Source organism: Leptodactylus fuscus, chromosome 9 (genome assembly GCF_031893055.1).
Source record: "Leptodactylus fuscus isolate aLepFus1 chromosome 9, aLepFus1.hap2, whole genome shotgun sequence".
NCBI classification, from domain to species: domain Eukaryota; kingdom Metazoa; phylum Chordata; class Amphibia; order Anura; family Leptodactylidae; genus Leptodactylus; species Leptodactylus fuscus.
The window spans coordinates 73,675,837-73,703,324 of record NC_134273.1 but is presented as its reverse complement, the minus strand read 5'-3'; positions in this window follow the sequence as shown (position 1 = coordinate 73,703,324).

Below are 27,488 nucleotides of genomic sequence, written 5' to 3'. Positions count from 1 at the left end.
ACCAGATTTTACTGCAAGAATGTTCTGCTACTTGTGGACTTCACTGACATTTGAAGTTGACTTGTAGTCTCCGATAAATTGGGTTGCGGTATATTGTTAGCCACTTTTTGAAGGACCTTCTTTCAAAATATTATATCTAAGTAGCAATTTACGAGACAATATTTAACTCCTCTAGGGCCACATAATACTTTAACATATATTTAGTTCAGAGGATTCTATTTAATCTTCTTATAAGATGATACAGAACATTTCAATTCTTGCAAAAATTAGGACTCTTTCTGTAAAATCCATGTGAGACTGCCCCAAAATTCAACCATTATAGCTGTCGATATCCTCCTCAGTAACAAATGGGTTGATGTCATGGGCACTTCATAAACCTACTCTTTATGGTCATTGCAACTATATTAATGGGAATCCCAAGACTCACTCTACATAAATTTGTGGGTAGGTAAAATTGACTATGCTGAATGGAGATTTACCAAATTTTCTTGGTGCTTCTCTCCAAATGAATTAGATATAATACTTTAACTACACCGGCTATCTTCTCCCCATCCACTTTTGTTAAAGTAGGTCAAACTATCATTATGTAGAACAAGGCATGGCAGACAGATCATACCACAACCTCATACTGAAAGGAGCAGAGAAACTCATGACGTACCAAGAACTTGTGATCAAAGTGAACAGAAGGTGGAGGACCAAAGCCAGAACTGTGTCTGTTTGGGTCGGAGCTCAAGGCACCATCAAAAAAGGTTTGGAAAAAAATCTTTGAAAGCTTCCAGAACATCATATAGCCCAAGAGGTGCCGAGGGTCACTTATGGGCACTGCACGTATTCTTAGAAAAGTATTGGGTTAAGGCCCTGTTTCCCTTGTTATGATATGGTTGCCTACAACCTACCAGTAGAAAGTTTAGACATTCATGCTGTGAGAGAGGGAAGGGTGTGGTCTGGGAAGACAGGTATGTCCCAGCCAGGCAGCTAAAGGGTGTTTGGTAAAGACCTACACCAGGGATGTCAGCTGACTAATCAAGGCCTGAAAACAGTCTGTGTGTGAGGACTAGGAGTGTGGCACCACACTGAAAGAGTAGACCTGTCCAGACTGGACCTCCAAAGCAGGTACTATGCCACCCATTGTTGTTGCCAAGGTGGGAGTCTGGTAGCTTGTCTCCTGTATAGTCAGGGAAAAGTTTCCTTATGTTTAAATTAGTTCTCAGCTGAGAAGGGTTTTGTTTTGGTTATTTGTGCCTTTGCATAGGCAGTTAATGCACTACAAGTGAATAAAGCCTGAACTTGTGTGCAACCCAGTACCTGTGTCCCTGTTTCCTGTACTGCTACAAGCATCTACCTGAGCGTTTCCCCACAATGCGAACATGCAAACCTACAGGACGGATCATTTGTGTTTTGCAAACTTTATGTTTGTTACAGAGTTGTGATTGGTAGAATCCATGGGAACAGTTTTGGATATTCCCCCTTTTCTGCATTTCTAAGGTCTCTGAGCTAAAGTTGACATGGAACACAATTGGACTTTTTTCCTTTTTTTTTGCCATGGTTGCCTATCGAGGATCAACATGGTCAAGGCTGGGGTGGATATGTCTTGACATATTTATTATAACTTGCTCCAGAAAACTAGCACAAATTTTCACTAAAATCATTAGATTTCAGTCCTAGTGCACAGGGCCTTGTGAGATGCACGAGAATTACTAAGAGCAATACAATACGTTTTCTTCAAGTCATTGTTTTTTTCCATTGGTGTAACCATAAAACTATTTCTTAAAAATTTCTCTGGAGCCAAGATATTAAAAATAGATTGTTAGAAAGAAGAAACAACAACACCATTAGGAGGACACACAGATATAGATTTTTTGAGCTACAGATAACTGAATTTCCGGAATTTCCTATGTGGCATCTGTAGAGAAGGGTGAAAAAGAACATAATCCAAATAGAATTTGTTCTGATTTTTCTTGCTCTGAGCCGCTCCAGGAATATATTTTAAGTGGATGTGTCTTTCTAAAAGGAAATACGCTAAGAAATATGCTCTAGAACTATAGTAATTCAGCAGTGGACCTATTCCATCGAAAATGCTTTGGTATGTTTTTATGCTACCAGAAAATATTTATTTGTACTTGTCAAGAGAGAAAATTTAGAATTTTTATTTTTTAGAAATTGGACAGCAAAATTGTAGGAAACAAAGCGGGCAACTACCAAAATCAGAAAAAGAAAGAAATGACACTTTGAAGCAACTAAAAATTTACAATTCTTGAAGGCTTGCTTTAATTTTCCAAATGCAGATGGATAAGTTTATTTACATATTTATGTAGAACGATACAATAATTCTTAGTAAAAGTAGCAATATTTTTCATGCAAGCCAGAATTTTTGTTAAATTTTTTAGACTTTTTAAGTTTTTCACTTTGCGCACCACTTTTCTGAAAGTGGGCTAGGCCAATCAGACCCATCATCCTTTGTGCAGTGTTGTCCGGGATAAAGTTATATTTCTACTATAAGCTATACACCCCCCCCTTCCACCTACCTTCTAACTTACTTAGTTTACAAAAAATGTATATTTACTTAGATCGCTCGGGCACATATTTAGATTTTATGATGACATTCTGTTTCCCCCTTTTCCAGAAATGGAACATCACCTATAGTACCCCCACCCTATCATATTTACCTGTCTTCCTGTCCGGATATTCTGGGAATGGGACATCACTTCCTTCTGGGTAGCCAACTTCTCCTACTCTTGACGTCTGGTGGTCACCCATGAAAACTCATGCCGGAACTCCGACTCTATTGCATAGGTACTGGCAGACGTAAAGAAGAGGAGGAGCCAGCCCCCTAGAAGGAAGTGATGTCCTATGACAAGAAGATCCGGACAGGAAGACAGATAAGTATGATGGGGCAAGAGGGTGGGTTAAGTTAATTAGTTAGGAAGGGCTAGTAGTGGGCGGTCTAGCTAGGGAAACAGGGTGAGGGAGTGAGAGAAGGAAATAGTGTGAGTCAGCTCTGAGTGAAGCACAAAGCATTATGGTAGTTGTAGGAAAATAGAACAGGAAGCTACTCATGTAAACAAATGCAGAAGATTCCAGGATCTCCCTGAGAAACCCAGAAATCACTCAAAACACCACTGAAGGTATTTGGTTGCACATATCAACCCCTTAACAACACTAACTGACCTTTTTTGAAAAACAATTTTATGCCCGGAAAACCCCTTTAATAATGCAATAAATCTACGCTAGGAAGCAGATTTCTGTTTAGTTGCACTGACGCTGGAGGGTGCACATAATTTATGACAAAGTTTGAACCTGGTCATAAATCGGGTACAATCAATCCTGGCATGGGAAACGCCCGTCTTGACATATCAGTCCCATAGGGTTTCTTCAGTTTGGTGGACAAGGCAGAGAAAGTGTCTAAAAGAGTTGTTAGACGCGGTATAAGGCACTTCAGAATCTGCCCCATGTGTTGACCTTAATAACTATGTTACAATGTACGTTACAGGCATTCTTGGGGAAGTAGAGTATGCATAAATATGAGGGGGTCAGGAGGAATAGCTGTCGGCCAAGCGAGTGTTGACAGCTTTCTCAAGTCTACTCCATGATATAAACCTACTTGTCCACATTATACAGCCTGAAAAATGGATTCTGAGCAGAATTGTTCTCACACAATGCAGAATGCACATTATTTCTTTAAAATATCTTTAAAGAAGAAAAATATGGGTGCAGCACGAGCTGCCGTTGGTAGGAATATGGGCGCATTTGTGAAAATGAACAATGTTGTGCTATCGGCATCCACCATAGCTGGTATACTCATTCATATTTCACTGTGCATTATTTCTGATGAATAGAGAGTTAAATCTGAGCACGGGAAGGAAGTTGCTTGGAGAATGATAGGAACGGGTAGCAGGTTTTTGTGAAATATAACAAGATGTTCAGTAGAGTTGAGAGAGTATAACAGGGTCCTGCGCAATTATTTATCCAATTTGGTGCTGAATCCTGTGGAGAGATATAATGACACCGGGAGCTGAGAAAAGACAAAATAACATGATTTCTATTGAATAAACACTAGTGCCGCAATCAGAAATACATGGTGCTGATGAAAAGAAAACAGGGCGCACAGCTTTCTTAAGATGCAACATTTACAGGGGAAGAAACTGGAACACAGGCTTCCTATTAGGTTCTTAAATCTATATTTATCCAGTGCTGTTAATTATATATTATGTATGAATCTTAATATAGATGTGCAATATATATATCTCCCTATATTATAAAAATGAATTTCTGTCTGTCTGTCTGTCTGTGCTCTAATGCGAACCAAACGACTGGACCGATCTTCACCAAATTTGGTACGGAGATACTTCAGGTATCCGGGAAGGTTTAAGACGAGACCTCCAACTCGCTCGGACGCACCGTTGCTGAGATACAGCATTCCAAACACAGTGCCCCCCCCCCTTAGCCAATAGAAACCTGCAAGACTTTCACTCATATTCCAACTGCAATACACACGGTCACTCCACATGCACAATACAACACTGATATCCAAACTGAGATACACGCATCAGAGGATTAGATACACAGATCAGCACACAGTATCACACGCCAGAGGATTAGATACACACGTCTGCACACAGTCCCACAAACCAGAGGATTAAATACGCACTTCTGCACACGGTTCCACATGCCGAAGGATTAGATATAGGCGTCTACATACAGTTCCACACTCCAGAGGATTAGATACGCGCATCTGCCCACATTTGTACACGCCATAGGATTAGATACACGCGTCTGCACAGAGTACCACATGCCATAGGATTAGATACACACGTCTACACATAGTTCCACACGCCGAAGGATTAGATACGCGCCTCTTCACACAATACCACACAAGGGAGGATTAGATACGTGTGTGTGCACACAGTACCACACTTTGGAGGATTAGATACATGCCTCTGCACACAGTACCACAAGCCAGAGAATTAGATACGCGTCTCCGCACACAGTATCACACGGGGGAGGATTAGATACGCGCGTCTGCACACAGTACCACACGGGGGAGGATTAGATACGCGCGTCTGTACACAGTACCACACGGGGGAGGATTAGATATGCGCGTCTACACACAGTACCACATGCCATAGGATTAGATACGTGCGTCTGCACACAGTACCACATGCCGGGGGATTGGATACGCGCGTCTACACACAGTTCCACATGCCATAGGATTAGATACACGCCTCTTCACACAATACCACACAGGGGAGGATTAGATACATGTGTCTTCACACAGTTGTACACGCCATAGGATTAGATACACGCGTCTGCACACAGTAACTCATGCCGTAGGATTAGATACGCGTGTCTACACACAGTACCACATGTCGTAGCATTAGATACGAGTGTCTGCACACAGTACCACTTGCCGTAGGATTAGATACGCGCATCTACACACATTTGTACACGCCATAGGATTAGATACACACGTCTGCACAGAGTACCACATGCCGTAGGATTAGATACACGCGTCTACATACAGTTCCACACTCCAGAGGATTAGATACGCGCGTCTGCACACAGTTGTACACGCCATAGAATTAGATACACGCGTCTGCACACAGTACCACATGCAGTAGGATTAGATACGCGAGTCTACACATAGTTCCACAAGCGGAAGGATTAGATACGCACCTCTTCACACAATACCACACAGGGGGGATTAGATACGTGTGTGTGCACACAGTACCACACTTTGGAGGATTAGATGCATGCCTCTGCACACAGTACCACAAGCCAGAGAATTAGATACGCGTCTCAGCACACAGTATCACACGGGGAGGATTAGATACGCGCGTCTACACACAGTACCACATGCCATAGGATTAGATACGCCCGTCTACACATAGTTCCACATGCCGAAGGATTAGATACGCGCCTCTTCACACAATACCACACAAGGAAGGATTAGATACGTGTGTGTGCACACAGTACCACACTTTGGAGGATTAGATACATGCCTCTGGACACAGTACCACAAGCCAGAGAATTAGATACGCATTTCCGCACACAGTATCACACGGGGGAGGATTAGATACGTGCGTCTGCACACAGTACCACACGGGGGAGGATTAGATATGCACGTCTACACGCAGTACCACATGCCGGGGGATTGGATACGCATGTCTACACACAGTACCACATGCCATAGGATTAGATATGCGCGTCTGCACACAGTACCACATGCCATGGGATTGGATACACACGTCTACACACTGTTCCACATGCCATAGGATTAGATACGCACCTCTTCACACAATACCACACAGGGGAGGATTAGATACACGTGTCTTCACACAGTTGTACACGCCATAGGATTAGATACACGCGTCTGCACACAGTAACTCATGCCGTAGGATTAGATACGCGTGTCTACACACAGTACCACATGTCGTAGCATTAGATACGAGTGTCTGCACACAGTACCACTTGCCGTAGGATTAGATACGCGCATCTACACACAGTTCCACAATCCAGAGGATTAGATACGCGCATCTGCACACATTTGTACACGCCATAGGATTAGATACACACGTCTGCACAGAGTACCACATGCCGTAGGATTAGATACACGCGTCTACATACAGTTCCACACTCCAGAGGATTAGATACGCGCGTCTGCACACAGTTGTACACGCCATAGAATTAGATACATGCGTCTGCACACAGTACCACATGCAGTAGGATTAGATACGCGAGTCTACACATAGTTCCACAAGCGGAAGGATTAGATACGCGCCTCTTCACACAATACCACACAGGGGGGGATTAGATACGTGTGTGTGCACACAGTACCACACTTTGGAGGATTAGATGCATGCCTCTGCACACAGTACCACAAGCCAGAGAATTAGATACGCGTCTCAGCACACAGTATCACACGGGGGAGGATTAGATACGCGCGTCTACACACAGTACAACATGCCATAGGATTAGATACGCCCGTCTACACATAGTTCCACATGCCGAAGGATTAGATACGCGCCTCTTCACACAATACCACACAAGGAAGGATTAGATACGTGTGTGTGCACACAGTACCACACTTTGGAGGATTAGATACATGCCTCTGGACACAGTACCACAAGCCAGAGAATTAGATACGCATTTCCGCACACAGTATCACACGGGGGAGGATTATATACGTGCGTCTGCACACAGTACCACACGGGGGAGGATTAGATATGCACGTCTACACGCAGTACCACATGCCGGGGGATTGGATACGCATGTCTACACACAGTACCACATGCCATAGGATTAGATATGCGCGTCTGCACACAGTACCACATGCCATGGGATTGGATACACACGTCTACACACTGTTCCACATGCCATAGGATTAGATACGCACCTCTTCACACAATACCACACAGGGGAGGATTAGATACACGTGTCTTCACACAGTTGTACACGCCATAGGATTAGATACACATGTCTGCACAGAGTACCACATGCCGTAGGATTAGATACACGCATCTACATACAGTTCCACACTCCAGAGGATTAGATACGCACGTCTGCACACAGTACCACATGCTGTAGGATTAGATACGCGCGTCTACACACAGTTCCACACGCCAAAGGATTAGATACGCGCCTCTTCACACAATACCACACAGGGGAGGATTAGATACATGCGTCTGAATACAGTACCACACTTTGGAGGATTAGATATATGCATCTGCACACAGTACCACATGCCAGATAATTAGATATGCATCTCAGCACACAGTACCACACGGGGGAGGATTAGATACGCGCATCTGCACACAGTACCTCACGCCAGGGATTAGATACACCTGTCTGCACACAGTACCACACGCCAGAGGATTAGATACATGCGTCTGCACATAGTACCACATGCCATAGGATTAGATATGTACGTCTGCACACAGTTTCATTTACCGGAGGATTAGATACACACATCTGTACACAGTACCACACCAACAAGGATTAGATACTTGCGTCTAAACACAGTACTGCATGGGGAAGGATTAGATACAGCTTTACTTCAGGTATCCATAACAACTGATCACAGGTTTTTCACTGATATCCAAAATGAGATACACATAACCACATGACGCTTATGGACGTACACACAAACCACATACAAAATACACCAGTGCAAAACTGGAGAATTCTTATGAGGCCACTACACAAACATAACATGTAATATACCCGTGCGAAGCCGGGTCCTCCCTCTAGTATATATATATATATATATATATATATATATATATATATATATATATATATGAAATAACAGGGGTCACTTATATGCTGAATTAGTCATGCTAAGCATTTCATCTGCTGGTATTCATATACTGCATACGGCGACATATGGGGGATAAATAATAAGTCATTTGAGCATTAAAAGAAAAAAATAAATATACAAAGCACAGAAAACCAATAGGTAGAGGGGTGATGGAAGCGGTAATAACATCATCACCAGGTAGGACTATAATCTGCTCAGCCATATAATCAGATACATTATGCTATTCTGAGAAATGTCGCTATATAAAAATGAACATATTTTTAAGGTATATTATAGCAGTAATATAGTTGTAACCCATTTTAAATGGGTTTACCTCTATCCAAATGCCACATCCATAAATTACCATTGACGTTAATGATTTAATACCCAAAGGGTTCAGTGCTATGTACAGTCCTATGAAAAAGTTTGGGCACCCCTATTAATCTTAATCATTTTTAGTTCTAAATATTTTGGTGTTTATAACAGCCATTTCAGTTTGATATATCTAATAACTGATGGACACAGTAATATTTCAGGATTGAAATGAGGTTTATTGTACTAACAGAAAATGTGCAATATGCATTAAACCAAAATTTGACCGGTGCAAAAGTATGGGCACCTCAACAGAAAAGTGACATTAATATTTAGTAGATCCTCCTTTTGCAAAGATAACAGCCTCTAGTCGCTTCCTGTAGCTTTTAATCAGTTCCTGGATCCTGGATAAAGGTATTTTGGACAAACAATTCAAGTTCAGTTAAGTTAGATGGTCGCCGAGCATGGACAGCCCGCTTCAAATCATCCCACAGATGTTCAATGATATTCAGGTCTGGGGACTGGGATGGCCATTCCAGAACATTGTAATTGTTCCTCTGCATGAATGCAGAGTTGATTTGGAGCAGTGTTTTGGATCATTGTCTTGCTGAAATATCCATCCCCGGCGTAACTTCAACTTCGTCACTGATTCTTGAACATTATTCTCAAGAATCTGCTGATACTGAGTGGAATCCATGCGACTCTCAACTTTAACAAGATTCCCGATGCCGGCATTGGCCACACAGCCCCAAAGCATGATGGAACCTCCACCAAATTTTACAGTGGGTAGCATGTGTTTTTCTTGGAATGCTGTTTCTTTTTGGACGCCATGCATAACGCCTTTTTTTATAACCAAACAACTCAATTTTTGTTTCCAAAATGAAGCTGCCTTGTCCAAATGTGCTTTTTCATACCTCAGGCAACTCTATTTGTGGCGTACGTGCAGAAACGGCTTCTTTCTCATCACTCTCCCTGACAGCTTCTATTTGTGCAAAGTGCGCTGTATAGTTGACCGATGCACAGTGACACCATCTGCAGCAAGATGATGCTGCAGCTCTTTGGAGGTGGTCTGTGGATTGTCCTTGACTGTTCTCACCATTCTTCTTCTCTGCCTTTCTGATATTTTCTTGGCCTGCCACTTCTGGGCTTAACAAGAACTGTCCCTGTGGTCTTCCATTTCCTTACTGTGTTCCTCACAGTGGAAACTGACAGGTTAAATGTCTGAGACAACTTTTTGTATCCTTCCCCTGAACAACTATGTTGAACAATCTTTGTTTTCAGATCATTTGAGAGTTGTTTTGAGTAGCCCATGATGCCACTCTTCAGAGGAGATTCAAATAGGAGAACAACTTGCAATTGGCCACCTTAAATACCTTTTCTTATGATTGGATACATCTGGCTATGAAGTTCAAAGCTCACTGAGGTTACAAAACCAATTTTGTGCTTCAGTAAGTCAGTAAAAAGTAGTTAGGGGAATTCAAATCAATAAAATGATAAGGGTGCCCATACTTTTGCACCGGTCAAATTTTGGTTTAATGCATATTGCACATTTTCTGTTAGTACAATAAACCTCATTTCAATCCTGAAATATTACTGTGTCCATCAGTTATTAGATATATCAAACTGAAATGGCTGTTGCAAACACCAAAATATTTAGAACAAAAAATGATTAAGATTAATAGGGGTGCCCAAACTTTTTCATAGGACTGTATGGAGAAGAGATGACAAGACATGCAAAACAGTTTTTTTTTTTATAAAAAGGGAGAAAACAACTGATAACGTTGAGTCCTTTTGTTTCTAGGAAGCGTAAGGGATTTCTCAGATGGCCTGGGCACAACCATCTTGCTTGCTGGCTTCCAAGATGTGATAAAGTTTCCAAGGTATTCGCAGTCCTTTGTGATACAAAGCTCTTGGCTTGTGCTTAGCCATTACTCCTATTAGGGTGCCCTCCTCCTTCTCCTTTCCACTTCTTAGAAAGCTGGGGAATGACTGGTTTGTTTCATTCCTTGGAAAGATGAATATCTTGAGGTTGAGATTGCTGTCCAGTCACAACTTCACCTCTCTCATGGCTGACTGTCTAAGAAGTTGTAAAACAATAAACCTGTCTTTCTTTCAAAAACTGTATGCAAGTGTAATGTGCAGTTCTCCCTGAGCTGGGGCGAGACTATCTATGATACACTGCTCTCAATACGTACAGGGAAATCTGTGCCCTTGCTTTCACTCAGAAACAGGCACATGTAGGACTTTGTGTCTGGTAAAAAAAAAAAAAAAAAATTCCCCGCAGACAGGAAGAAGGCAGACAAGGATAGTCACCTTTACAAACCCATTCAATATAAGGAAAAATATCTTTCTACCATGTTAGCCAGTGGATATGAAATAAATAAGTTTTGGAGCAGAACTCATCCCAAACACATAAAGAACTCCATTGTCTACAGTCAGGCTATCAGAGACCATCGCATATGTTCAGACCATGCAGATAGAGACAAACACCTTGAGGGCCTCAAAAACACATTCTTGAGGCAGGGTTACCATCCAAGAACAGTTGATAACCAAATTAACAGGGCCACGAGAATACCAAGATCGGAGTTATTAAAATACAATACCAAAAAGGAAAACAATCGGGTGCCCCTGGTCGTCACATATAACCCACACCTGGAGATGCTGAGAGGAATCACACGCAAATTACATCCACTACTGCAAAAAGACAACCGTCTAAAATCCATATTTCCAGATCCCCCTCTCCTGTGCTATAGACAGCCACCAAACCTCAGAAATATGATTATTAGCAGCTCACTGTCACCTCCAACTAACACAGGAACATTTCCGTGTGGACAGAAAAAGTGCAAAACCTGCCGTCACATACTGACCATGGATAAAATAAAGATCCCGAACTACGATCAAGGCTACAAGATCTCAGGTACCTTCACCTGCAGCACACCTAATGTGGTGTATTTAATAATGTGTACCAGGTGTCCTGGGGGCCTGTATGTAGGTGAGACAGGCCAGACACTTAGGATGAGGATGAATTCACACAGGCATATGATTAGAGAGCAGAGTATTGACCTCCCTGTGCCAAAACACTTCTGCAATCAAAATCATAATATCATCAATGACATGAAGATCTTGCTTTTAAGAGGAAATTTCAAAAACAGGAAACATCGGAGGATGATGAAGGAATCATTTTAGTTATCCCGAAAGCTCGCAATATGTCATCTTTTTTTAAGTTAGCCATTAATAAATGTATCAACTACTGAAGACTTCTCCAAATTTTTTTTATTTCAAACCCATTCATGTGAATGGATTTTAGAACTGACCGCTGGGTTTCCGTCTCCTGTCCAGTTTCACCGGGGCTGAAGACGGAAACTGCCGGAATGCACACATCGGTGAACGAGTGCAGATGTGAAAGCCCCCTAATTAGTCTTGGCCATTGGGTTCTGGAGCTGAATCAGATTAGGAATTTACAGGATATCCTAAAAAAAATAATTTTCCATCTCTGCCTAGCATTAAAAACAATGGTAGGCAGATTCTGGATAGAATTTGTAGTTGATCTTGGGGTGGAATTCAGCTGTACATTCCTCCATGTGAAAGGTTCTTCAAAGATGGAAGTGATAGATGACGGTGAAGGCTTGGATATGAAGTTTGAAACTCTGGCGGAGCCCATGGCAGATGTAACATAAAAAAAACCATATTCATCTGTCCCTATGGTCCAATTATTGGTACTCACCGGTTTCTCTGCACCAACTTCTAAGGCCAGACTGGTTTCAGTCGTCACGTCGGGTTCAGGGCTTCTGGGGACCGAAGCATGGTGCATATCTGAACAGATCATGGTGGAGGACAGATGAAGATGGTTTTGTTTGTTACCCCTGCCCCGGAACCCAATTCCTGGACAACCCCTTATGATAGATAGTTCTTGGTGGGGGGGATTATTGACTGAGATTGTGGAAAGAAGATGAACTTGGTTTTCCACAGGTGGAGAAGATACTAACAAATAACAGATGTCAATTATATTTGGCGTATACACTACTTGAGTAAAGTCGGATCTTGAAGGACAATCTTTATTCTCGTCATTGTAAATAAGTAATTTTTATTGCATTAATATTGGACGTAGAAAATATATAATTGTTCTACTTTCCTGCATTCAATGTGAATTGCTTCCCGAGGGTCTGTAGCCGACATGTTATAGTAAGAGGCTAGAGATGTTACCGCTGGTAATACGCACCACTCACCTCGCTTGACCCCAAGTGCTTGTTTTCTTGTTAGTTCACGAGGTCAGAACAAAGACAGGTAAAAATTTTCAGCTTTACTTCAAGTGAGAAAGTGCGTGTCATATATTGCCAGGACTTGTTATAAGGTCACTGAGTCTTCCACTGGTTTATAAATCAATTTAACATTTAATTTTTAGATTTTCTCTCTTTTCTATGTACTCAAAAATCTATAAGTTTTACGTTCCAGTCTTACATCGTTCTTGTATTTTTGGCAGGTCTGAACAAAACTCGGCCATCATGGGGACTAGAGAATGAACTTACATGGCTGCGGTCGTCAGGTTATAACACCTAGGGATGAACAGTTGGGGCTAGATTCTGAAATGAGCTGATGTTGGAGGGGGCTGCTTTGGTTGATATCAGTGGTCCCCTGCTGTGACTACTAGGCGGAGGGGGTTTCAGATCTGACAGCTAGAGGGAGGCAGGTAGGGGGCCAGCTGTGCCTACTGAAAAATTGAGAGGCCTTCTTTCATGATGGTAAAATGGAGAGGGAGAGGAGAACACATTTTTACTACTAGAGGAAGCTGGAAAGGACACTGCTGTGACTAATAGGGGGGAATCTGTTCTGTGCAGCTTTTGTGTAAGAGACTTAAAATACTCCGTTATACAGATCTGAAAGCAAAACCTAATTACAGTAATTAGGATAAATGGTGATTGTACAAATACAGTCTAACATTGGCCATGCATAGCAGATAGCTGGCTTGTTTGACAGCCATTCCTTCAGATCCCGGCCAAGTGCCTTAAGTATCCCATACATTTTGTTTTCCAAAATTCTAAGAATTTATTTCTTTAATTTTGCCCAAATGGTTGGATCTATTTTCCGATTTGAGGGTGAAATAAGCAAATGTTAAATGGAATAGCATAACAAGCATTCATAAAAAATACATGAAACCTTCTGGGATTGAGCTTGCCCATACTCCTGACGAAACATCTCACAATACTGCCCAATTTATTTACCTAAGAGACCAATTTATTCTGTTACCTACTTGCTAATGTTTGCACTGACAAGTAATTCTGCTTTCATCCAGTAATTGTGACAAGTTGTTTATTGAACTGTAAATTGGGTGATACTAAACAATGGCTTTATCTAATTATTAAATTCTAAGCCCTGTGTTATTGGAACGTGGACGCAAATCGCTGCAGAAATACTTAGTAAATAGACTCTTCAAATACTTCTTTTAGGTTCTATCACTTGTAGTCAATGTTTATCCAGTTGTATTAATATACTGAAAGATATTGACGTGCAAAAGTTTTATGTAGGCATGGAAAAAATACCGCCAAGTAAGTGTTATAGTTCATTTTTTAGCAATTAAAACAAGAAAAAATAAATCCATATCCTATCAATATTATGTGGACACCCTTTGTCTTCAAAACAGCATCAATTCTTCTCGGTACTTGCAGAAAGCTTTTGAATTCGGCAGGGAGGTTGTTCCCGACATCTTGGAGAACTAAGCCCAGATCTTCTATGGATGTAGGCTTGCTCCAATCCTTCTGTCTCTTCATGTCATCCCAGACAGACTGGATAATGTTGAGTTCAGGGCCCTGTGGGGGCCGTAGGGCCGAAGACAACACCTTTTCAAATGTGTTTAAAACTACTGATGCCATGTCATGGGTCTGGCCTCTTAATAGTTGGCAGCTATTCCTCCTAACTTCTTAATAGACACAATATGTCGCATACAGCGATGAGCAAGAATGGGTTGTGGTGTCTATTTTGTGCAAGAAAGTACCCTGCTACATAAGTGCATAATATCATTCCTCCATGCCAAAAAACTGGTATAAAGGGATTTATATATTTCCTCCATTGTCTATGGCATTGTTGGAGATAATTGAGTGTTGTACTTGGCTATCTCCTGCTATCCCATAGGGAATTAATGTAGCAGCAACATGATTGTTCATCCTACTGTGACATTCAGATGGGGGAACCTCGTAATCCTGATCAATGGCTGTCTTAACAGTTATACTCCAAGGATCAGATACGGTTTAACAAGTGGGTGACCTTATAAGCTACATTCACACGACCGAGGGTCAGAATGGCCTTGAAAAATGCCCATTTTGCACCGTCCTTTTCACCCAAGGGGTGTCCGTTTTCGCAGATGCCTCTTGCATTTGAGTGTTTGGAGGGATTTGTGAAAATGGATAAAAATAGGTCCTATACCATTTTTTGAAGGCCCATTTTAACCCTATGCATTGAATTTACCGTGGCTATGTTAAAAAAAACCCCATCACATGACTGATATTGAGTCAATACACAGTGAGGAATTTTCCGAGGATTCTGCCCCGAATACAGGGCCTATTGCTCCCGAATCCACCTTCCATTGTTTTCAATGGGAGGCAGAGATCACAGCAGGACACGGAAAAAAAGAAGCGCCCTGCTCGATCTTGTCACGGATTCCGCCCAGGGGGTCCACAGCTCGAGAATCCCTCCTGATTAGGCCCATTCATCCGAGTCTAATCAGGAATGGGATGTCCCAATGGAATGCGGATGCATAAAGCGATGAGCAAGAATGTTGGCGGTGGAAAATGAAGAGGAATTTCCTCTTAATTTTCTGCTGTGTGAACTAACCCATTCACAAAACTTAGGTTGACCCCTTTAAGAATTTTATATACGTAAAAAGTTACTCAAGGATCCAGATTGTTCAATGATTAAGGTCAAATCTCCTGTAAGTGGCCATAAAGTCCCATGAATATATGCGGCGCTGCTTTCCGCTCGGTATGAATGGGCGCTGCTATCAAGTTGGCACTTCTGCTTTATGAATATATATAAAATGATCTTCAGCATCAAACAGCAATCAGTATGGCGCTGAGCAATAATTAATGTAGTAATATACATACTGGGCCAAGCCATGAAACAAAATGAAAAAGCAAATTAAAATATTGACATAAATTAACATAGTTGTTGATCTTTAAAAGGGCTTTGATGAATAAAGTGTCAATGACTGTCTTAAATATGACACTATTTACATCCCGGCCCTCTAAATACTGTCCTGGGAATAATAGGGCCAGATTTTTTTTTTATCAATCCTTTCAGAATGACGGATGTTCCCGGGGAAGTGACAATTGTCAGGAAGCAATTTTGCATGTGATGATTTGTTTTATGAGCATTGTTGCCTGCACCTGTGCTCAGTGGTCTTTGGAAAGTGTCTGGTCTTAATGGGCTTAGCTAACTACTGTAATTATGTATCCACATTAAAGCAACACTCCATCAGCATTTACCTACCAGATCATCAAAGAGCTCTGCTGATTTGCTATGTGCATTTCTTGCCCGTTTTGAAGATGTGTTTTCTGGACACATTGCTTTCTGAGACTGTCTCACGTGGGTTATAGTCTTCATTAGAGATGAGCGAGTAGTACTCGATCGAGTAGGTATTCAATCGAATACTACGGTATTCAAAATACTCATACTCGATCGAGTACCACTCGCTATTTGAATGGAAAAGTTTGATGCAGAAACAGCATTGATTGGCCGAATGCTATACAGTCGGCCAATCAATGCTGGGTCTTCTCCTACCTTTAGAAGTCTTCTCTGTGCAGCTTCTGCGGTGTCTTCCGACTCTTCCGCTTGTAGTACGGGCATGCGTAGTCGCCTCTGCCCAGGCCCGATGCCTGGCAGAGCGAATGAAGAGCCGGAAGACGCCGCGGGGACGCTGCAAGGAGAAGACTGCACGGAGGATCCAGCCCGACCCTCACTCGTGGACTTAGTAAGTATAATTTGATCGAATGTTGCCTACCCCTGAAACGAGCATTTTTCCCCCATAGACTATAATAGGGTTCGATATTCGATTCGAGTAGTCAAATATTGAGGGGCTACTCGAAACGAATATCGAACCTCGGACATTTTACTGTTCGTTCATCTTTAGTCTTCATAGATATCACTGGTACTTAAAGGGATGGTCCAGACCAAAAATGATGTTTAAAATACAGTAGCTCAGCATTATTATTTTTTTTATATACTGTAGACAAATTGGTTGGCTGAGATGATATGTAGGTGCAGAGTCAGGCCAACCACTGTCCATTCTCTTTGTACCCCATCTTCACACTGTAGGGGCCCCAGTCATCATCTTTCTGCTGCCTGAGGCGTGTTGCTGTGTGTGGTCAAGAGCTAAACGGGCCCCTAATTCAAGTCAAGAGCCAGATATCAGGGCTAGGACCTGTGGAGAGAACCAATCGGAGACAAAGGTAGACAGCAAGCTATAAATGTATTTTGGCGGCATTTTAGAAATTTGTGGACACGTGAGGCTATACGTTGGGCGCCAAGAATGCATTTTACTGGAGGGCCCTAGGCAGGAGGGCGGCACAGTGAACAGATTAAGGCTCTATTTAGATTACGTTTTTATGGCTCTATTTACATCTGCGCTCGGGTTGAATGGAGACCTATGCATCCTTATTTTGCATCTGTATATATCCTCTATATAAGTCTATCTCCTATATACAGCGTTATAGACGTGTACGTGTGTATAAACATATATATATATATATATATATATATATATATATATATGCATAGAATTTTGCACTAAGCAAATAAAATATAAATAGCACTTTTTTTTTTATTCATTAGTGCCAATGGTTTAGTTTTCATTTCATTACTGATTTGTATAATTGGATTCATATACTAAATCCCAAAAGGTGCTTGCTTTGAGTATCTGGCAAAATTTTTTAAATATTAATGTTAATGCAATATTAATTTGATAAAATATTTTAATTTTTACACATTAATATTTTATTTTTAACACTAAAATGCAAATTCTGAAAGCTATCCCACAGCAATACTGACAAGTGTTCAGTTTTGCAGAAGCCGGCGCCAAGTTTCAGCTTGCATTATTTCGTTCTTGCTTCACGATGGGATTGGGGAATTCTTGGGTCAGTGGTTATGTTTATTCCAACTGCGGGCGCCATGATGCAAGTGTATGGAATTCAGAGCTGCTAGAGATTAATTAGCCCTCTATGTCTAGTTACTGGCCACCTTGGAGAGTTCCTCTATATACACCAATTTTTTTTGGAATTCAGCATTTTTCCTGATGGCCCCTGGTGAGTCATTAGTGCTAATTAAAATAATTTATTAAAAAGAACCCTCTAAATCTTTAACATGGGGAACATTTTTTTTTAAAATCTTCAAACGTGCCATATATTTATTTATTATATTTAGACCAACCTAAAAATAGGATGCTTGTATGACATTGTCTCCTTTGTTTTGTATAAGTATTTAATTCAGGGGTTAAACAGACAAATACGGAAGGAAGAAAATTGCCCCTTCTTATATTTAATTGATCAATATTGTGGATTATTGGGCTTTGGCATGAATGTGACAAATAGATGGATCATACAACAAATGAGATCTAGTAATAGTAACCATCAGATCTCCGGTACTTTCAGGGTATCTCATCTCTTATATATATAAAAATGAGAGTCTGTCTGTCTGTTCTCTATGTGCGACCAAACGACTGGTCTGATCTTAACCAAATTTGGCACACAGGTACATCAGGTGTCTGGGAAGGTTTTAGACCAGGCCTCAACTCTCTCGGATGTACTGTTCCTGAGATACAGTATTCCCAAAACAATGCCCTGCATTAGCCAATACAAACCTTACACATGCAAACCAATACAAATACAAGTCTACCACTCACATTCCAACTACCATATAGCATGCTACATATGTATGCTATCTACTAGCATGCTATAGATACATATATATGGGAAACCTGTTGCATACAGGCCAATACAGCTCCAGTTAGAGTATATTAGCACAGAAGATTTGGAGCTGATTTTGAGGCAGATTCTGCCTCAAAATTATTACCAAATTTCATCCTGGTTCTGCATTCCATTGGATCCAAGAGGATGCTAAAAATAAGCATTCTGCTCCATCTTGCAGCAGATTCCATTGCTGATTTGACCACAGACAGACGCTGTTGATTCGGTCTGAGACTAATCTGCGAGTAAAGGCTGAGGAGATAGAAAGCCAAACAGTCGCCTTGGCTTTCCACCATTGGAAGCAGAGGGCCAGAAAATAGAGAGGAATGTTAAGCAAAAGTCTTCAAATTCTTCTTAATTTTCTTATGGATGAATGGGCCCTTAAAATATTATTACTTTTACACACTAGATTTAACCCCTTCTCACTCCATGATGAATATACTTGTCATGGAGCATAAGCAGTTTATGTGCCATGGCGAATATAATTATGATGGCGATTGCATGGGAACTGCCAGTGTACTTGTGCGATCAGCTGAAACACACAGCAAGGTCCCTGCCCCAACTGCCGGGAATGGATAACTCCGATATCCATCACTTTAACCCTTTACATGCCATAGTAAACGGCAATCTCGGCATAGAAATTGGATAGACAGAGGGAAGTGATTCCCTTTGTCAGCCCCAGAGTGAAATCACAGGGCACTGAAAGGTTGACCTGCCAGCCAGTGGCTTGTCTGTGGCCTCCAAAACTGCCATGGTCAGAAGCCTATTAGGCCTAGACCAAAGGAGTTACAATGACATGCATAATACCCTGAAATACAGAAGTTTTGCAGGGTATTATACAAGTGATCAAGAGATTGCAGGTTCAAGTCCCCTAGTGAGATTAAATAAAAATGTTTAAAAAATAAAATAAAAAACTGTAAGCCAATGGCTGCTGTAATATTGGAAGGGATGTACATCTCACCCAGATTGCTCAGATGGGTGAGATGATGAAAATCCAGAGGGTTTATTTCTAAGCAAACAACTATGCTTGCTGAGCATTATTTAAGTGCCGTGCACTAGGCTGGATTTTTAGGGCAGGTAGGTTGGTAGTGGGACTTGCCACTCCCATCCCCTGCAGTCCACACCTTGTGGATGCTCATGCGGGAACCCAGTTGTCTCGGGTTTGTCCTTCCGAGTCATAAGAAGTCAGCTCTCCTAGAAGACTATGGCAGAGCTTGGCTGGGAAGCCACAAGGGAGGTTGCTACTGCTGGAGATGATCTTGACTATCTGAACTTGTCTTTACTCTAGGTGAGGTAACCAATTTCTGTTTAGTTAGTGCCCGGACAGGCAGGTGTTTATTTTGTATTCTCTTTTGTGCAGAATTAATCTATGTGTGTTGGGAGAAAATAAAACTCAACATTTGGACTGTAACCTTGGAGCATGTGTAATTGCCAACCACCCAGCACCCCAAGATCCTGACAAAACATATCACAATTTTCTCATTACAATAGATTTGGTATAATACATTGCTAGCATAGTATTCTAAGTTCCTGAACTGACTTAGTATACACCAAATCATGAATTACAAAGGTTGTCAGACTCACATTAATGCAATGTAGATACAAGGCGCAGTTAGACAAGGTCCAGCTCTTAATATAGAGGAGAGGCCCGAGACCTTGCAGGCAGACAGACTAGTAATTTGTCCTGAACCAACAGATGTAAGAGATAGATTGCTATTAATTTCTTCTAAATGAAGCAGTTACTCAACTAATAAATCAAGGCGCGATGAGCTAAACAAGGCTTGTGTTTGTGCACGCATAATGCTTCATGCATCGGTGGACACATGACACAGACATGATGTAGTTGTGCATTCTAATCTGCTTTAGGTCTTCATCTAGGCAAACATAAGAAAAGAATGAACAGAAGCTAAAATACTGGAAGGACTTTGCAATAAATGGCACCTTGAGGTTAAATTACTTGGAATATTCATAATTGTATCTGATATAATAGTAAGATGGCAATGAACAAAGGCCGAGACTGGTGCAAGCAACTCAACAAGTTATAAATACTTACTTCAGCCCATTGGTCTTCTTCCAAGATCCCTTATCATGGAAAGGGAGCAAGAAAGTTACCTATCAAGTGAGAAGGGGTTAAATCTAGTGTATGTTTATTATAGGTAATAATATTAATTTCAAGGGCCCATTCACACATCAGAATATAAAGGTTCATCTTCACAAGACAGGAAGCCACCAATTACTTTAGGCTTAGTGGTAAGAGTTGGAATTGCTAAATTTGTAGGATTTTTTGAAATAGATAATAAATGGAAATCTAGATAATAACATGGACAATTAAAAACATCACCAAAAATTCTTAAAAATATGTTCAATATAAACATGACTTAATAGGTGATTTCCTGGTGACACTGTTTCTTTAAAGACAACCAACATAAATGTCCTCAGACACATAAAAATTGGCTAAACCAATGATTTTGATGATTGACCCTTTTATGGGTTTGGAGACCTCCTGATTGTCATGTAATCCCAGACAGACTGGATGATGTTGAGATCGGGGTGCAGTGGAGGCCATATCATCACCTTCAGGACTCCTCTTCCTATTCCAGAAAAGTCTTGAAGCGCTAACCATCTCGTGACACACGTATGTGGACGTGTATATCCAAGAGAATATGTAAGGGAGAACACACCTGTACCCCTAGTGGGGACTTACCTCACTTCACAACAAAGAATTGGGAATGTTGAAATCCAGCAACCCAATCCTTATGTCACTTGACATCTGCCATGTAGAAGAGTTGTGAGCTCCATACACATTATATAGTTATCTGATCCTATTGAAATTGGAAGGTCTGACTGACATTATCTATATATAGCCAGCTAAAGGGCTCTTTATTGCCACCCAAACTGCTTGTTAGCCACTCATATCCTGATGTAGGGTTGGATAGTGACATAGGGAACATACCCCACCTGTGTCAAAATGCCATTGATTAAACTTCTATTCCAGATACAAATGACCTGTTTGGTGCACTTTGGGGTAGACACTGCATGTTGCTGTCCATGGGACATGTGAATCTTTTGTTATAAAGGTGGCACTGGGTGATGACCACAAAAGAAAATGGGTTTTCAGCAGGCTCCGCCATGAGGGCACTGAACGGTCTATTTGCATATGGAATCAAATCTGTATTTCTCAGCAGTAGGGTTATACTTTGACATAAGAAAGGTATATTCATATACAGGGTGCAGCTATAGGGGGTGTGCTGCTACTGGGCCCGAGGCCCTGAGGCAGCCCCATAAAACATAAGCTATACCACTATTCTAACCGGCACAGGGAATAGGGGGATTCATTACAGATTTTGCATTGGAGCCCAGGAGCTTCGCCTCTGTTCACACATAGTTTAGAAGTGGTTTTGGTGATGGTAGACTCCCTTTAAGCTCTTATAGTAATGTGAGGCTTATACCTATGTACCTTATGTAGTACTGTAGGATATGTAGGAATATTGTACTCTCTAGTGACACATCATCTAAAGCAGGGGTGCTCACACTTTTTCAGCATGTGAGCTACTTTATAAACTGACCAAGGAATAAGATCTACTACCCACTTCTTGTGGGCGGGGCCAGGACGGACCTGTGGGCGGGGCGTGTCTGTGGGTGGGGCTGGGCATGTGTGCGGGGTTGGGCGGAGCGTGATAGCAGGAGACAGCGGCGTTCAGGGATCCCCGATGTCTGCTTGTTCACAGCGCAGGCTGAGAGTTATCTCTGGATACTGGCAGGCTGGGGCTGTGCCAGTGTCTGAAGATGACTCTCAGCCTGTGCTGTGAACAAGCAGCACCCCGGCTCCCTTCATCCCTAACAGTGGGGAGCGCGTCATCCCCTGGAGCTGCTGCTACTCGGCCTGCAAGTGTCCGGAGTGCTTGTTCACAGCGCAGGCTGAGAGTCATCTCCAGACACTTGCAGGCGGGACCTGCAGACACCGGGGATCCCTGGTTGCACTGGGGACCCATACGTCCTTCGCGATCGACTGGTAGATCGCAATCGACGTATTGGGCACCCCTGATCTAAAGGGATCTGTTTAAAAATAAACATTTAGTATTTCACTATATGTAGGTAGTCTATCTATCTATCTATCTATCTATCTATCTATCTATCTCCTATCTATCTATCTATCTATCTATCTCCTATCTATCTATCTATCTATCTATCTATCTATCTATCAATCAATCTCCTATCTATCTATCTATCTATCTATCTATCTATCTATCTATCTCTCTCTATCTATCTATCTATCTATCTATCTATCTATCTATCTATCTATCTATCTATCTATCTCCTATCTCTCTCTATCTATCTATCTATCTATCTATCTATCTATCTATCTATCTATCTATCTATCGCTATCTCCCATCTATCTATCTATCTATCTATCTATCTATCTATCTATCTATCTATCTCCTATCTATCTATCTATCTATCTATCTATCTATCTATCTATCTCCTATCTATCTATCTATCTATCTATCTATCTATCTATCTATCTATCTATCTCATAGTATATTATCCTGTAACTCCGTGTAACATAGAGAAGTTTCTAGATATGTCACCACTCCAGCACTTTATTCGGGCTGCCTGTAAACGGTTAATGATGGCACACTTTGGTTTGCGGAGACGGCGTCTGTCAGAATTCCGGCTACAGCTGCACGGTTTGAACTGGAGGTCAAATGAAAAGAATTGCGTGTGCCGTATCTATGGAAACGACCAATTTAATGTCAGGTAGACTTAAAATGAGGGAGATTGAGAATGATGTGATAAAATCAGTACATTATATTAACAAACAATGGCATTTGCTATCCTTTCAAGAAATCTAGTCTTTTGAATGATAACCAGTTCGTATTAAAAGTCACAATCCAATTTACTCCGCGAGAATCAAAATAGAAAATAAATCTCTTCACGTGTAATGATACACAAGTTAAGAAGGGAAGGCGGCCATGTATTTCCATATATAAGAAGTGCGCGGCAGCCGCAGCAGACATAGAAGATGATTGTATTTCATATAGAAGAAGATATGATAGATATTACTTGTGTTTGTGTCCGCACTTATATAACAGTGAGACCCTTCCGCATGGCGTATACTCGCTGTACTGTATATACCCTGGATGTCCTCTAAGGTCTTATTGTATGACTATAAGTCATTGATTTCTTGTATGTTATAACATATAGACACGTATACTTCTACTGATACATGTACTATAGCCCAATGATGCATTCACAATCCTACAGGCTCCAGAGCTGAAATCTCCCAACTTTCCTTGTAGGCTCGGTGTCTGTATGGCAATTGCTCTGAAGCTTGTCAACTGGTAAAATTGCTCCGGACTGTAATGGAGGATAATAACTGAGTTATTCCATTTATAGAACAAGGTTTCACAGGGATTCTATCATTAGAATCCCTTTTTGACTTACCACCACGTCAGAGTAGCCTTAAGAAAGGCTATTCTTCCCTTATCCTTAGAATTCTTCTCCACGCCGCCGTTTCGTTGATATTCCCAGTTTTCGATGCATGCAAATGAGTCTCCATATAGCACAGGGAGCGGTCCCCCTGTGCTCAAACAGCACTAAGGATGTCCCCTGTGCTACCTGAAGATTCTCCAGCGACGCCTTCCATCTTCTTCTGGAGACCGTCTCTTTGCCAGATCTTAATCTGAAAGCGCCAACTTCACATGTCCGACGGCTATTTTCCGGTGGCCGAATGGACAAATGTGTAAGAGGCCACAGGAAAATGGCCAACGGATATGTGCAGTCAGTGCTTTCAAATCAAGACGCGGCAAAGAGGCGGTCTCGAGAGGAAGATGGAGGGCGTCGCTAAATAATCTTCAGGCAGCACAGGGGACACCCCTTGTGCTGTCTGGAGACTCATTTGGATATGTTAAAAACCAGGAATATCAATGAAGAAGAATTCTAAAGTTAGGGCTATTCTGATGTGGTGGTAAGTCAAAAAGGGATTCTAATGATAGAATCCCTTTAAGGGGTTGTAAAGTATTTTTGTATGGCCTATCTTAATACTGCTGATTAGCATTAGTGATTTGCGTGTGGTGCAGGACTTCCTCTGGCAAGGCACCCACTGGTACGCCAGGGGCAGGAGAGTATGATTTATTTTTGTTTTTCAACTCTTCTCCCTGAGTCCAGAAATTTGTGGAGAATCCCTTTAAGGGTGGACAAATCTGTAAGATTGTTCATAGAAGTCTGATACATTGTACATATCTGATCTCCTCATACTGATTATGACCATTGTGAGAGGTGAGAAAGGAAAGGTGCTGCAATCATGCTATATGAGCCCCAGATTCCTGACATATGTGTGGTCCAGGGCGGGTCTGGAATAGATTTTAGGGCTCATTACTGGGCCATAACAGGCTGCAGAACCTGCACTTTGGGGAGATCCTGAGAGGAGAGAAAGTGCCTGGGTCTGTCCTGACACTGAGAGCCTTGTGTATGGTACAGGGTTTTTTGGTTGGTAGTAAGCCACACGTACAGTTAGCATTTTCTGTTTAGTTAGCGCTCGGACGGGCAGGATTTTGGTTTAACATTATTTTGCCTGAAGTTAAGGCTGTATTTTCCTGACGTAGAGGTTTACTTATTTTTTTCTGTTTTTCCTAAATAAACCGCTTCACTGCAAGATTTGTGTCCCTGTCTCTGACTCCTTGGGTCCGCACCACTGTTTCTACCGAGTAACCCATGTATGCAAAAAATGCCCAAGATCAGCTCTTGGGGACATCATTTTGTCACAGTATATCCCCACATCGGAGCACTTGCAGTTCTGAGTCACTTGAACGCTCCAGTATATCTATATTTTCCCAGAGCTTCCTTTCTACTGATAGCTTCAATTACATTGCAGGTCATAGTACTCCTCTCTCCGAATTGCTTTATCAGTGCGACAAAGCGTGTAAAACACAGAAACTGTTAAAAATTAAAATAACTCAGATTCTATCTCCAGACAAATAAGTCTTGCACGCTTTACCTGGTGATACCGGTTGCAATGAAATTGGTGTTATTCAATTATAGGAATGTCAGGCACCTTTAAACTGCTGGGAAATGTTTCCTTTATGATGGACATGTTTTCTCTACAGAACATGTATTTTTATATTGATTTTTTTTTTTTGCTGTGAACCTGTCATAGTGACAGCTGCAAGCTAAACACTACATAGCTGCTGCCCATGGTTCTCCAATCATATATCTACACACAGCCTGCAGTATTTTAAGGATTATAGTTGTAAGTGCCAACCTCTCTTAGAAATCCCAAGGCAAGAGGACAAGCTGACCTAATCGGTCAGTTGTTTGAATAGATTTCATAGAACAAGGCACAAATAATCCTTGCCTGACATTCTGGCCTTAACATTTTTTTTTCCCGATGATTAATGGACTTGACATCCATGCTCGTATAGCTTTCTGCTAAACATGCGCTACCTATTGTTAAATACCAAGAATATCTTAAAGAGCTAAACACTTATGACACTGCAAAAAATTGTGCCAAGGGACAGGCTCTTCGTTGGAAAGCCGGGGAACGGTGGCACGGCGCTAAATATACATAGACGGGATTCGTTTGCTTAATGGATGTGGCTGTTGCTTCCAGTGGTTTGACCTTTCTAAACAGTAGATAGATTCTCCGAGATATTAGATCTTAAACATTACCTAGGGCGCTGCTAGAGACCAGCCGAAATAGAAAAAAAAAAAACTTAAAAGGACTATGATGTATTGAGATATGTCTGACCTTTTATTTAACTATGGCCATCAAGAGCTAAAATACTGTAATCGGGATAAACGTAATGTCGGAGGAGGAACGTTTTGGTAACGTTTTTCCAGGGCTTGGAAGGGTTAAAACTGTTGACACGTTAAAGGAATAATGTTTAGCCAACGTGTCTTGGCATAAAATTGTTGAAATAAATTAAAGACATTATGCAAGAAATTAGCAATGCTATGTGCGGAGACGCGCGCTCCCCTTCTTGTTTTTTTGTGCTCGGTATACTATGTACTAAATATAATCTCGAGGGGACCAATTAGGAAAGTCAACAGGATTTTTTTTTTTTTTGTAATCTGAGGAACATAAACTAGTGCTTCACATTCATGAATCTAACAGCTGCTTTGAGAATAGAGTAAAATATATGCTAAACTAGTAACGCCCTGACTCGATCACATTGTCATTTAGATTTGGAAGATACTAAAAACATCAGGCGCCGAGAATCATTTCTAGGCATTAGTGAAAGCAGATTCTCTGCAAATTCCATCTTACAACCGAAAAAGATGTTTTCTCCACTGTGGTCCGGTCTACAATGATCCCAGTACTTGATAGCAAAAGTGTGCCATGACTATACCTCCGGCAACCCATCTTCATGTACATTGTTTATCAAGAAGTATTTGGACACCCATGCAAATGAAGATATCTGCGGTCATGATGTACAGCATTGGCATTAGTCGCATTCAGGATGCCACAAAGTGCAGAGTTGTCCGATTTCAAAAAGGGGTCATTGTGGGGGACCACAGAAATGGTCAATCCTTAAGGGACATAGCAAGCGAACTGAATTACCCAAAATTAACAGTGGCCTATGTGATTACGGAGTGGAAGGTGAACGGTGATTGTCGGAATGTGCCCCGAGTCGGCAAACCCCCAAAACTGGGAGATGGAGACGGACGAGTGCTGGCCAGAGAAACCGCACCCAAGCGATGGCTCACATACAACAGGAGTTTCACCAGGCATCCGGGAGTATTGTGTCCATCAATCCCATCCGCAAGGAAGCATCTGCTGGGGTCTACCAACTATTGGACAGGAAGAAATGTTGTTCTTCTATTCTACCAACCACAGGTGTCCATATACTTATTGGTAGACGGTGTATAATAAAAGGTTAAGGTCTGAAAAACGTGTTTATACTCAGGTCGATCAACCATGGACCACAGAT